Genomic DNA, 12,418 nt, shown 5'->3' with positions numbered 1-12,418 from the left:
TAGGGAAGGTACAATGTTGACAAGTCACCATATTTAGATTTGTGAAAGTGTATGATCACTGAAGGCCTGTAATATCTTCACTTAAAGCAGTGTCCTTGATTTTCATTATTACATATAAAGTGCTCTGAAAGCACATTAGTAAGCAATTCATTCCAAAACCCTTTAACGATGTTCTTCTATGTCCTGTGCAATCCTTATTTTAGATTCTTATCTTCATTATCATAGTCTCTCTAACACTCATCTTTGGGTCTTTGGTATTTTCTTGAATATACCTTTGGCACCTAGTTTTCCCAATCTGTTTTATCAGTTAATGACAATTCTTTAAAAGCTATGCTCCATAGAACATAACTCCAGACACTGAAATCAGACATCTCACTCAAACCTCAAAGAACATTAAGAACCACTTCAAATAATTTCAGGAATCTATCCAACTTGTTAAATAATTATCTTTCAAATTGCAAAATATAGGGACTTATCTAAACTTCACCACCAAAAGCATTCTGAAACATTTTGTCAAATAGTGAATGGTCAACTACTATACAAAAATCAGTGCAAAGTTTCATCCAGGCAGCCTTAAATGTACTTCTCGATGAAGAAATAACATCATGTAGAATTTGTTGTTTTCACCAATTTTTGCAGATAAGACTTTTTAAAATTATTAACCTATTAAAAATTTGACCTGCCTACCCTTTTCCTGAGCTTCATAGCCTCTAAGAATGACATCATAAATAAAATGTAAACCCTTAACTGAAGGCCCACCACAAATTTTAACTGACCTCTAGAACTTACAGATAAGCCCATCTGCAAGGCTCATTTTATTAAATTTTACTTATAAGAGAAATGTCTATTAGGCCAAGAATAAAATTAAAAAATAATAAAATAAAATAAAATAGATCAGTTTGGAGTAATCTGGTTGTTACGTTCAGCAGTTAAGTTGCAATACGTTTGCCCCATCTTGAATTGCCACTAATGGTAAGAGGAGAATGGTGTCAAACAAGTATTTGGCACAATGCTTGACAAGCCAAAGCTTTTCAGAAAGAACCTATCTTCCCCTCATTGTTTACAGAAAACTAAATTCATTCCACCCTTAATATTCAAGGACACCACATCATCAGTTCAATGCCATTTTTTGTTAATTGCCACTAAGAGTGGCAGAATTTGGAAATGGGGCTTGAAAGTTTAAATCAGTATAAGAACTTGACATAGGTCCCTTGTACACACCCTCTTATCTTAAAAAAGAGCATAAAAACCTTTGCCTGTAAAGCACTTATAATATGTGGACATATTTTCCATTTGGTTGGTACTCAGGACTGCTGAGTAATAACCAGGGTTCTCTCCACTCAGTTCAGCATGCACGGCATCTGTGATCTCAAGTGCACTGGTAATTCGTGCCTTATTGTAACATCTTCACTATAAACAGTTCAGGCATTTAGAAACAAAGTATCAATGAACTTAACGGTTACTTTAATTCATCTTATAAATAAGCAACTGAGAATTTTGCTCCAAGTGGCTGCTAGTGTAGCCCATTCCATAAATGGCATTCTCCGAAGCATAAGGCACAATATGATATGAATGCAGCTCTTCATAATAAAGAGACTGAGAACAGCATTCCTGTACCATGAACTTCAGCCGTTTTCTTGTATCAGAATAAGCAGTCTTATAACACGGAGCTTCTTTAAAGTATTCATAGCTCTCTTTCTCCGTCTCTAGATGTATCTTCCTCAGCAAATTGTTAATTAACACAGACCTTCTTAAGTAGGTTTCTGGGTCTTCAAGAAACCTGAGCTTCTCCAGAGAAAGTTTGAGAATGCAAGTCCTGTCCTCAGGCAATATCAGGTGCTGGAAAGCAAATACATCATATCTACGTTTTAGAAAAATGAAAACCAGAGCTTTCGCTATTAACAAGACTCATAAAAAAGAAAAAGTAATGATAAGTAAACCCTTACTTTTGGAAAATACCCATGGTAATCTTGATGTAAATCTTCTTCTTCTGCATATTTTCTCTTAAAGTAGGCTACTTTCGACGTTGTTAATGTATATGTTAATACTTTTGCTGGATAAGCTAAACAAAATAAAATAATTGGAGAAAAGTCAGGTTTTATTGTGGCAAAGAATATTTTATCATATAAGTTCTACTTATAAAAAGAAACTGTTGACCCTAGGAAATAAAATTCTATCTTCATTTACCAAGCACCATGATAAAGTAGTCAGGAGCAATTCTCTTGTGACCAAAAAAAGCCTGTTTGCAGAAAATGCCACTATTCAGACCCAAAATAGATGTTCCAGGTTGGAGAATTATATTTATTTCCTTATGCAGCTCTTCAGAAATAAAATACTTACCAATCCCCTATTTAATTCCATGCCAGGTAAGGTCAAAATATACCCAAAGTTGAAGTTGAGTCACAAAATTAATGGAAAGAGAGGTAAGTTATTTTTTGTCATTCTTTTAAACTACCTGATTTACAAAGAAAATTTGATGTTTCTAGGTTAATCAAATTGACGTAAAATGGTTGGCAACCCAATTACACTCTAAAGAAATAATTATGTGTGTCTATAGACAAACCCTATGATATGGTCATGGTATGACCATCCTCATAACACAGAGGTTAATCATATGGAAGTGAAAGGTTTAAATAACATTCTGCAAACTTGACCTTGGTATATAATATCTTAATGTGAAAATCTTTGTTCTCTGCTTTAAAATACTATTGCTATTGGGGATTCTGACTTGTTTAAGGAAGGACAGTAGTGTCCTGAAAGCCCATTTGCAGAAATAATTTGGTTTAAAGGGAGTTCCTAGTTTGTACTGCAGGTGGTGCTCATATCACAGAAAACAGGCAAGTTCAATTTGAAAAGCGAAGGACAAGCAGCTTCCAAGTGAAAGCACTGAATGAATTTAGAATACAAATTGAGTCCTGGTTAGTACATACTCATTCAACCTCAGGGGTCGAAACCAAAATAAATGCTCATATGTACACATCAACGATTTTACTTTTAATCCACAACCTCAAACATTTCCAGGTGTGGAAACTATTTGATTCACAAAATGAGTAGTTTACTAACATGTTAGATAAATTTATGATGAAGACATTTGATGTTTTTCCTCTCATGTCTTAAATTTTACAAATCTTAAATGTTAAAAATGTGCATGTCACTTTTTCTTGTTTTTTCTAGTTTTTCTTCCAATTCAGTGGTACCTGTGTAACACTTCCTGCAGCTTTTAGGAGCTGGATGGTTTTCCTGAAGCAGGAGAAGCTACATAAATCACAGCTAAAGCATTCCAAATTTTCATTGATACCAGTGTGTACTATAAACCCAAAGGAATCTTCAGTTAGAATTGGCATGATTTGTAAGGGCAGGAAGAATTTTAAAGCACTGGTTGGTCTGACCTACAAAGAGACAAATGTACGATGATTATTCACAACTGAATCAAAGACAATAGTTGCTACTATACGTATGCAATCTCTGAATTCAATAAGCAGACTCAGTTTATATGGAGTTTTCACAGATTTTGAAAGGTTGGGGGAAAAAGAGAACAAAACGGAGTGTATTGAAAACAAAGCCTTACTGAATCCAGTTTTCTCAGGGGCTGTTTTGGGTTTTTTGGGTTTTGTTTTTTAGCGGGTTGTTTTGTAAACTGCATTTTCTTACATGTATTTTTAAAGAATTTAATCAAATAGGTGAAGCTTTGGGTTATTCTGTGATGACAATTAATTATTGTGACTGAATTCTTTTTTAACTATTAAGTTGATGCTACAGTGGTTCTCAAATGTTGGAGAGCATCAGAATCATCAGAAGGGCTCCTTAAAACACAAACTGCTGGGTCCTACCCCCAGAATTTCCAATTCAGTAGCCCTGAACTAGGAGCAGAGAATCTACACTTGTAACAAATGCAGGTGTGGGGACAGAATTTTGAGAGCCTCTATATTACAGCTCTAGACAGGGATGGTAGTTGCACTATAACAGCAAGTAGGAAAGCAGAGCATTCAGCCCATCAACTGATTGCTTTAGCGTCAGAATGCCAAGCAATCAGCAGGATTGATTTTTGTTGGTGGTGGTGCTGCTATCCCAACATTGGCTACATTGGCTTTGATATTGTAGCATCATGAACAAAGCCAGACTGACTTTTAACTAAGTAGTGAAGGCAGAATGAGGTCACTTTTCAACATAAATTCTGGATTCACATTAAGAAGTATCAATGACTGTTATTAGCGTTACAGCTGGACAGGTCACTGTGTTTTTTTTAATAGGGTCCAATGGCTTATCACAGTAGGAAAGGATTGATGAAAGACTTGGAGAGAATGATTTTACCATAGCACACATTTTCATATATATATGTTTTGTTCTTTTAACATCTGCTCATTTTATTTTCCAAAGGAGTGCAATGTCTATAGCATTTAAGACCAAATAAAAACCTTTTAATGTGAGAAAACAGGTGGCCGCTTAGAGAACCGAATGTCAAATAAACCAAGTGATTATCTGGGGAAGGTGTTTTTAATTCATAGATCAAGACCAAAAAATTATCCTAAATGTCTCCAAGGTTCATTAATTAAGATCCTGTTTGGCTGTATTGGAGCCGTTAGCCTCAGATATAGAATGTATCAGACCCTGAAAACACAGTAAATTCTCAGGGGTCCAGATTTGTGTCTCGGCTCCATGGGCAACACACTTAGCCACTTAGTTTATTGCTCTTAAAAAACACCCCCAAGGGTTGTTGAAATGCTGAAAAGCTTTCACAGCTGGTATTGGTTTGACAATTACCTCCTTGCAGGCTGTTTAGCTATTTGCAATGTTTTTGGCATAAATGTTTTTGGAGGATGCTTTTAGCCACTTTGAGGCTAAAATATATAGCAAACATAAGTTCCTACATCTGTTTTCTTGGCTGGATTGAAACTCAAAAAATTCAGAGCTGGAAACTAATTTATTGACTACCTGAGTCAGCCTCCAAAGTTTACAGATGAGGAACCTGTAGCTCGGAAGGGTTCCATGATTTACAATAGTTGTGTGGCTGCGAGTTTGGGTTTTGAAGTCAGGTTGAAGTGGGTTTGAATTTCCAGCTCTGCTGTTTCTTGGTTGTGCAGCCTTGAGAAAATTATATAAGCTCTTTGCAAGTCTTATTTGTAAAGTGGGGATAGAAATAACACTGGCTCATAGGACCGTTGAAATAATTCATGGAAAATGACTGGCACTGTGCCTAGCATATAGTAAGTGCTCAATCAAATCTGAGCTCTTATTAGGGCCAGTAGACACAGACCTATCCCACAGACACCAATCCCAGCCTGGCCTCCTACCTCTGACCCCAACACTTTTTTCCACCACCTGTCCTCCTAGAGATACTAGATTGTAATTGGAGAATTAAAAGACTACAAAAGAATATTTCAAACGGTCAAGGAAAAAAATATAGTACAGGTGCTATAACGACTCCAACAAAATGTTTCTGGATTTACTGCCACTGGTCACATGTTTGGGGTGAAGGAAATGTAAATTGTTTTTGAAACATCCAGATAGTCATTTGGAGAATTAAAGTTACTCTAGATATCCAAAGAAATTTGCCTGTTATGATCCAGTAAACAGGTGCAAATCTGTTTATATCATTCTCCCATAAATAAAGAGCCAAACTCAACCCAGCCCTGACATAGACAAGAAAAAGTGAAATGACTTTATGTGTTCATTCTCAGTGTCCTGAGTTCTGAGAACAGTATATAAATTATAAAACTGAGACTGAGCCTATATTTATCTCAAAAGGTAAAATGGTTAATGCTGGCTTGGATATTCAAATTGCTTTTAATCCTGTAACCCCCTGGGGACACATAAAATATCTGTGCCCAGCTCGATGTATTTCATAGTGTAAAACTCCAAGAAGCAACGAACAAGAAGTTACCGAACAGAATGACCACCTCTGTCACTAGAGTTCCAGCAGAACAATTTATACACATTTTTAAAATAAATGTTTCAAATGTAATTACAAATGTTGCACAAGCGCTCTTCCTATTGTTCTGCTCCTGCCTCCAGACAACTGAAATCCTATTATTGCACAAGTGATTTCATTAGGTACACAGCCCAGGGGCAGTACATTAAGGAAAGATCATCAGCAAATTAATTTACAAACACTTTGAGAGAACAGACAATAATAAAAGAACAAGCCCTGTCATGGCAATCCATTCTTTGTCTGAGATTGAAAAGCCTGAGAGATGGTGAAGAAGTGATGGGTTTAACATATCTTCATTTGAGTAACATTTCTATTCTCTTCCCCCACAACAATTTATAACTGCAAAAACTGAGCTGAGATCCTCCAGTGAGATGTGTGCATCCATAGCGCTAGACAACAGAAGAGTCTGATCAATGGGGAGAAGAAGGTGGGGTCTAGTCTCAGATGCACAACTGACTTGTGTGGTGGACTAATAATCATGGGCCTCGACTTCCAGTCCCCCACTGATTTCCCTTTGCATGGAGTTAGCCTGGCTTGAGCTTTAAAAAGTACATGTCCCTACCTAACTAAATAATGCTCCGCTAGTCGCAAAGCTTGCAGACATCCTTCCTTAAGGGCCACTTTTGTTTAGAAAGAGCTATCCCACCTGTCACTGTTAGCTGCATTCTTCAATCTTGCTACATGGCTTAAAATACATCAACAGGATTTTGTAGTGCTGTCCCACAGCACTAGTTCAAATCCCAGCTCTACAATTTGCTTAGTGACTTCGTGTGAAGTAGTTAACCTCAAAGAACCTGAGTTTCCTCCTCAATTAAATGGTGGAACAATATCAGAGTCTTTGAGTTGTATGTAAATTAAGCGAGATGATGTTTTAAAAGCACATACTCAGTGCCTTTCACATTTCCACGCATTTTCTACTCTACAATAAAATTTAGGTGTTGTGAGTGTAGCGATCGTGTTTTTGAAATTATAAATATGTGTCCTATGAAGCAGCACTGTTTGTTATAGCAGGACATCTGTCCTCTCTTTTGTATTAAGCACAGGAGCATGAAATATTCACAAGTGCACTCGAGAAGGTAGACAGAAGCAACATTCAAGGCCATAAAGCTGCTCCTTCTGTAGACCTTTACCTTTGTGATAGCTAGATTCCATCAATTTTATCCCTCAAAACCCCTTGCTTGGCACCCTTCTAGATAACATATTCTATGGAGCAGAACTCATGCCAGTTTTTAGCTCCAAATCAGTGGAACAATCTGTTTCTTCAGATTTATCATCCACTCCAAGCAAAAGATTGACTCTGCTGGCAGTTTAGAATTACCAACAAGTTGTAGCTCCTGGAAAAGTTTCTTAGAAGTTTCCAGGGATACTGATAGGAGAGGAAGTAGAAGAATTTCCCAAGACCAGCAGCACTGTCAGGAACTGGATTCCGTGTCCCTCAGGAGAGCCCCAAGCTTAGGCATGGAATATTAAATAAAATAACAACTTTCCACAGCCTGCCTATCTTGTTCCACTGCTGATGGCCTCTGAACCAAAGAGAACATGATTAAATGGGATCTGACCAGCCATGTAATCATGAAGTTACCTTAGTTGCTGCACCAAAGCCTAACTTCTGCTGTGATCTGGCCCTATGAATGATGGAGGCCAAGTACAGTAAGTTTCACAGGTGAACTTCGCACTTTACTTCCCCTCAGACGTGCATTTCTTGTTTTGAAGGATGATGCTCCCTTTCACTACACCTTTCACCTTGGAAAGTGGGAATAACTCAGAAGAACATTGTCAAAGCAATCATATTGTAGACATAGGTTCCAAGAAATATCTTACCAATGATGTCTAGGGAGATGTTATCACTTCCTTAGATACTCAGGTCTTTTGCTCAGAGAGGAGGGTTTTTCAATCCTTTGTGAGTGGAGTGCAGAGAGCTTTTGAAAAATACTTCCTCTATATCATCCTCATTGCCTTCCACTTTGACTACCATCAGGTTTGGGTATATTGCTGAAAACATTTAGTCTAGTATCCCAGAAGGGTTGTAGAAAAACATGAGCTGGGCTAATCATTACCTTTACTCACTAAGCCCATAGGAGAATTTGCCCCGGAGTTGGGTGATTCTCTGCGCTCACTCATTGGCCTGATTTGTGTCACCACCCAGGGTTGCTCTAGTGGTGAAATGTCTTTCATTCACGGGATACCTTTCTTCTAAGGACTATAGGTGCTTCATTAAATTGCATTGTGCTCAACTCAAACACTCCACTTGAGTTAACAGCTGGTTTTATCCCCCACAGCAGATATGGAGCAATGAGCCAGAGAGCTGTAAATTAGCAGCACATGCAGACAGAATTAAGACTCCAGGCTCTTGAGTTGTGATTCTCTTTGCAATATCCCCAACTTTTCTTGACGTTGGTAACCCATGCTCCCTTTTAATAATCATTTTAAAAATAACACATACCCCGATACACGACCCCAGAGGGTATTTCCCGGCTTCAAACCTGTCCCTCCTCCCCTTCTAAGCATCACCAATGTTTAGAAGACTCTTGTATCTCTACCTGCCAAGAAGACTTTTTGTTGCATTTTATAATGTGAAAAAAGCTTTAAAAAATTCTAACTATAATTATAATATTATAATACTGAACATAACACTAGCAAACCCTTAGTGCTTTTTATTAATGTCCCCTTACTCCCCCCACTGAGAAATACTGCAGTGACCTAGATGGCTCTGTTTTTAGCCTGTTAACATAAATGGAATTGGGAAAAATTTTTAAAGCAATTATGTTAGACTTAAAATGGGGAAATATTAAAGTAATGTATTGACACTAGTTAAACAACTTATTAGAAAGGTGGGGGCTCGGGGGGGGGGGGAATTGACAGGGATCAGCTCCTCCCCAAAATGGCAGGTACGCTTCTTCTTCAGTCTTAGTGGTGAACGTCTATGGTCAATTTACCCCTCTGTTTCTGAAATCATTATTTTATTTACCTTTCTCTAGGTTTTTGAAGCATATTGCTCTGACAAATAGAGCAATCTGAACTGGTTATGCCTCAGCTTTAGAGCTATTGTAAGGCTGTCGGTGTTTTGACAGCTAAAGCCAGCTGGCATGAATCCTCAGTGCAGAGCCCAGGGCTTTGGCATCTTGATCAAACCTTTCAACATTTCTCCATGTTTCAAAGCATCTTCTAAATCCCAGGAAAGCAACACGACATAAAATTAAACATGGAATGTTCATAGACACATAAACACTTCCATATAGAATATATAAGGAAAAACTGAAATTAGAACTCGGTTTCAGTTGTAACCTGCTTGATCTCAGCCTTATGTAAGCCTTGTAGCCCCACGTACACCCCTCTTTATAACTCGTGGTATGTACGAGTACAGCTGGCGTTCCCATTGACAAGAGTGACTAGATCCTTAACTACAAATGGGTGGAATTTTTTTCCCACGCTCTTCCTTAGGATCTACCAATGTCTTTAGAATTAAATGCTTATGATGATACCATTTGATTTATTTTTATTTATTTAAAGCTAACTGCCATGATAACATTTTCTGATGAATGACTTGAAACAGATATGTTCATCAAAATTCCACAGTATACATTCTGCATATTATACATTCATGATAGAATCAAAATTAAAATTTAAGAACCCTTTTCACTTGACCTTCTTGATTGCAATAGTGGTCTCAATGAAAGGGCAGACCTGTTCATGTAAATTAAAGGGCACTGAGTGATTTTAAACTCCTATGCATATTACATAAGAGATAGGATGTGTATAAATTACTAATGCACAAGACTAATGCATATGCATGAACCTATACCTGTGGCTGCTTTATTCAAACTTTCCTCAGATTGATAGCATGCCTAGAACTCTACATACCTCTCATGGAAGATGACAATCAATCTTATTGGTCTCCTTGGATTTGTTTCTTATCATAAAATATAGTAGTTATAATGGAGGAAGGAAAAAGGGTGGTGGTGCTCAAGGCTAATGATTGCTTAAGTGGTCATCTTTAATGCTTAAAATTATTAAACTAAACATATTTCAATAAGTGACTATGGAGACCAGGACTTTTAAAGTCTCATGATAATCATAAAAACTATACAACTAGACCAGAATAAATTTGCAAATAGGTTTCTAGATAAAATGGTTCAATTATTTATTTTTACAAAGAGAGGTAAAGTCAGGGAAGAAATGCAGCAGGCTCTATTTTCATGAATTTGACTGCAATTTGCTAGGCTGCTTACCTACAGGAACATGGATAGCTCAGCACATGTGAAACTTAAACACAGCACCGGAGGGCTGAACACTCAAATGACTGTATTCCCTCTTGAAAATTTGTTTTGGTTTAAAATGCTTAACACTCGTGAGTTTCTATCATCATGGCCTTAACGTAAATTAAATTTTCAAAAAGCACCATGAACTGCTTTTTCAGCTTGGAGAGTTCTCTTCATTTCTTTCATTCAGACATGCACCAGTTTGCTCATAGCGCTTTTGCTTGACATGCTCCCCAAGGCAGGCTACCTAATTTGTGTGATTTGGCCCAGTCTATTCACATGGGTCTTAGAGAGGAAAATCTGCCAGCCCACAAATGTCCTTTCTACAGTAAACCTCTATTGACTTCTACCCAGCAACCATCTATATAAACAACCCCTCATATTGATCTTGTAAGTTATGGTAATGCTACATTAGCATTTATTTCTCTGGATACATATTTAAACAGTAATTTCTTTTAAGCTAGTGATTACCTGGTAAAGCTGAATCAATCTGAAAAGTGTATTTCTAGGACAGCTTCAGAAAATCTGGTGAGAGTTCCCCTTTGCACAGCAAGCATTTCTCACAGCCTCAGGCTCATGAATGGCTACCTGAGATTTTGAAACATGGAGACAGATGCAAGTAACATCGGAAGAGTCAGGACTGCGCTGACTTGCACTGGTTATCAAGTCAGGAGAACCGCATGCAGTGGGAGGACCCTATCAAAGATGATCGAGGTGGGGCTGTTCTGGACCAGATAGATAAATAGATAAACCTTCAAGCACACACAATTACTTTAGTGTTCTTCAGACTGAATTTTAAACATAAGGAATCTTAACTATCCTAAGAAATTTGGAAATAAGTGTGATTTCACCAATTATTTACTGGGAGATTATTTTGGAGAGATCATCAGCAGGTTGATTTAAAAAAAATCAGAGGCAGATATACTTAATATGTTTTTAAATGCCAGATTTTGTATAAGTTCAAGAAATATTCTCTCTAAAGTAACAATCCAGCAGTTAAAACAGTAACTCAACCATTCCCTTTAAGATACACTACTTCTCACAGGATTTGAAATAGCCAAATGGTACTTTCTCTTTGAAGATAGTTTTTCTTTAAAGGGCCATGCTGAACTGCACCTTTTCTACAAGGATATATGCTTACAGATCTCATCATCTTCTATATTTAGAGAGATGAGCTTTCCAAAGGAAGATAGGCAGCCAATGAGGAGGATCCCATCAAAAGAGAGGTGAGTTACTATGGTTACTTTTCAGGAGATTGAGTAACAGTGAACGGCTGCTCCCGGCCAAATGGACCCTTTCCAGAGCAGGACCTAAAAAGATTGTTGCTCTCCATACGTGTTGATTCAATTAGTCCAGACTACACGATGTCATTTTAGCCTTAACCACAAGCTTTCCATGGGTGCTTACTGCTTCCAGCTCTCCTAGCCCCACACGGGCAGTGAAGTCAAAGGAAAAATACGGACGGCTGAAAACTTCCGAACACAAACCTAGTAACGACGGGCAGGGGAATCCTCGAGAACCAATTTCATGATTTTTAAAAAATGAAATCAGGTTATTCGGGATCACCACCTGGCCGCTTTTCAATCACTGAGGGTGGAGTAGGATCCCAGAACAGTCCCTATCCTCACCCTCAGTGAAACGGGTCTTTTCTCAGCCTCAGGGGAAGGCACATTGCTGGATGAGTCCAGACGTACCTTGTGAGCTGGGTCCACTGACCAGGAGATCGGCGCATGCACCTGTTTCGTAGAGGCGCGGGGCTCGGTGTTCCCTCCCGCTTTTGCGGAGCTGTCACTCTTCAGAGGGGCGCTGACAGCGGCGGCGGCGGCAGCGCGACAGCGACAGCGGCAGCAGCGGCAACTGCAGCTCGGCGGGCAGCCCTGGCTCCTGCAGGTCCTTCCCTCCAGTCTCTGAAGCGCCTCTCGCTCCGGGTTCGGAACGCGAGGCGGGCGCGCAGCTGTTCTCCGCTCGCATTGGACCAGAGGGAGCAGATGTTACCCGGTTGCTAGGAGCGTTGCTAGGAGGCGATGACGCCCCTCCACAGCTCGGGAGCAACTTTCCTGTAGGTCGGGTGCGCTGGCGGGGGCTGCTGGGAGCTAGGTTTGAGAACTAGCACGAGGAGGGGCAGCGAACAAAAAGCCCCAAACAGGGGGTCCTTTCCTTGCCTAAGTAGGGTCCGGAAGAGCTGGGAAGCTGCGGGTGGGTGAGGGCCGCAGCTTCGTGCGCGGGCCTT

General features: G+C 39.0%; 1 long non-coding RNA gene across 1 annotated transcript; it reads right to left on the bottom strand.

Moving 5' to 3' along the window:
• Positions 1–820: 820 nt before the first annotated feature.
• LOC148107680 (uncharacterized) lies at positions 821–11,981 on the bottom strand. The gene is made up of 3 exons (XR_015721781.1): positions 11,883–11,981; positions 1,947–2,062; positions 821–1,839 (listed from the first exon to the last, which is right to left on the bottom strand). It is a non-coding gene; the product is annotated as an uncharacterized LOC148107680 (long non-coding RNA).
• Between the last annotated feature and the right edge of the window lie 437 nt (positions 11,982–12,418).

This window comes from Ursus americanus, chromosome 26 (assembly GCF_024610735.1).
Source record: "Ursus americanus isolate L20-20 chromosome 26, mUrsAme1.1.p, whole genome shotgun sequence".
Lineage (NCBI taxonomy): Eukaryota > Metazoa > Chordata > Mammalia > Carnivora > Ursidae > Ursus > Ursus americanus.
Note: the sequence above shows the minus strand (reverse complement) of the source record. Positions and strands in the feature narration are given on the sequence as shown.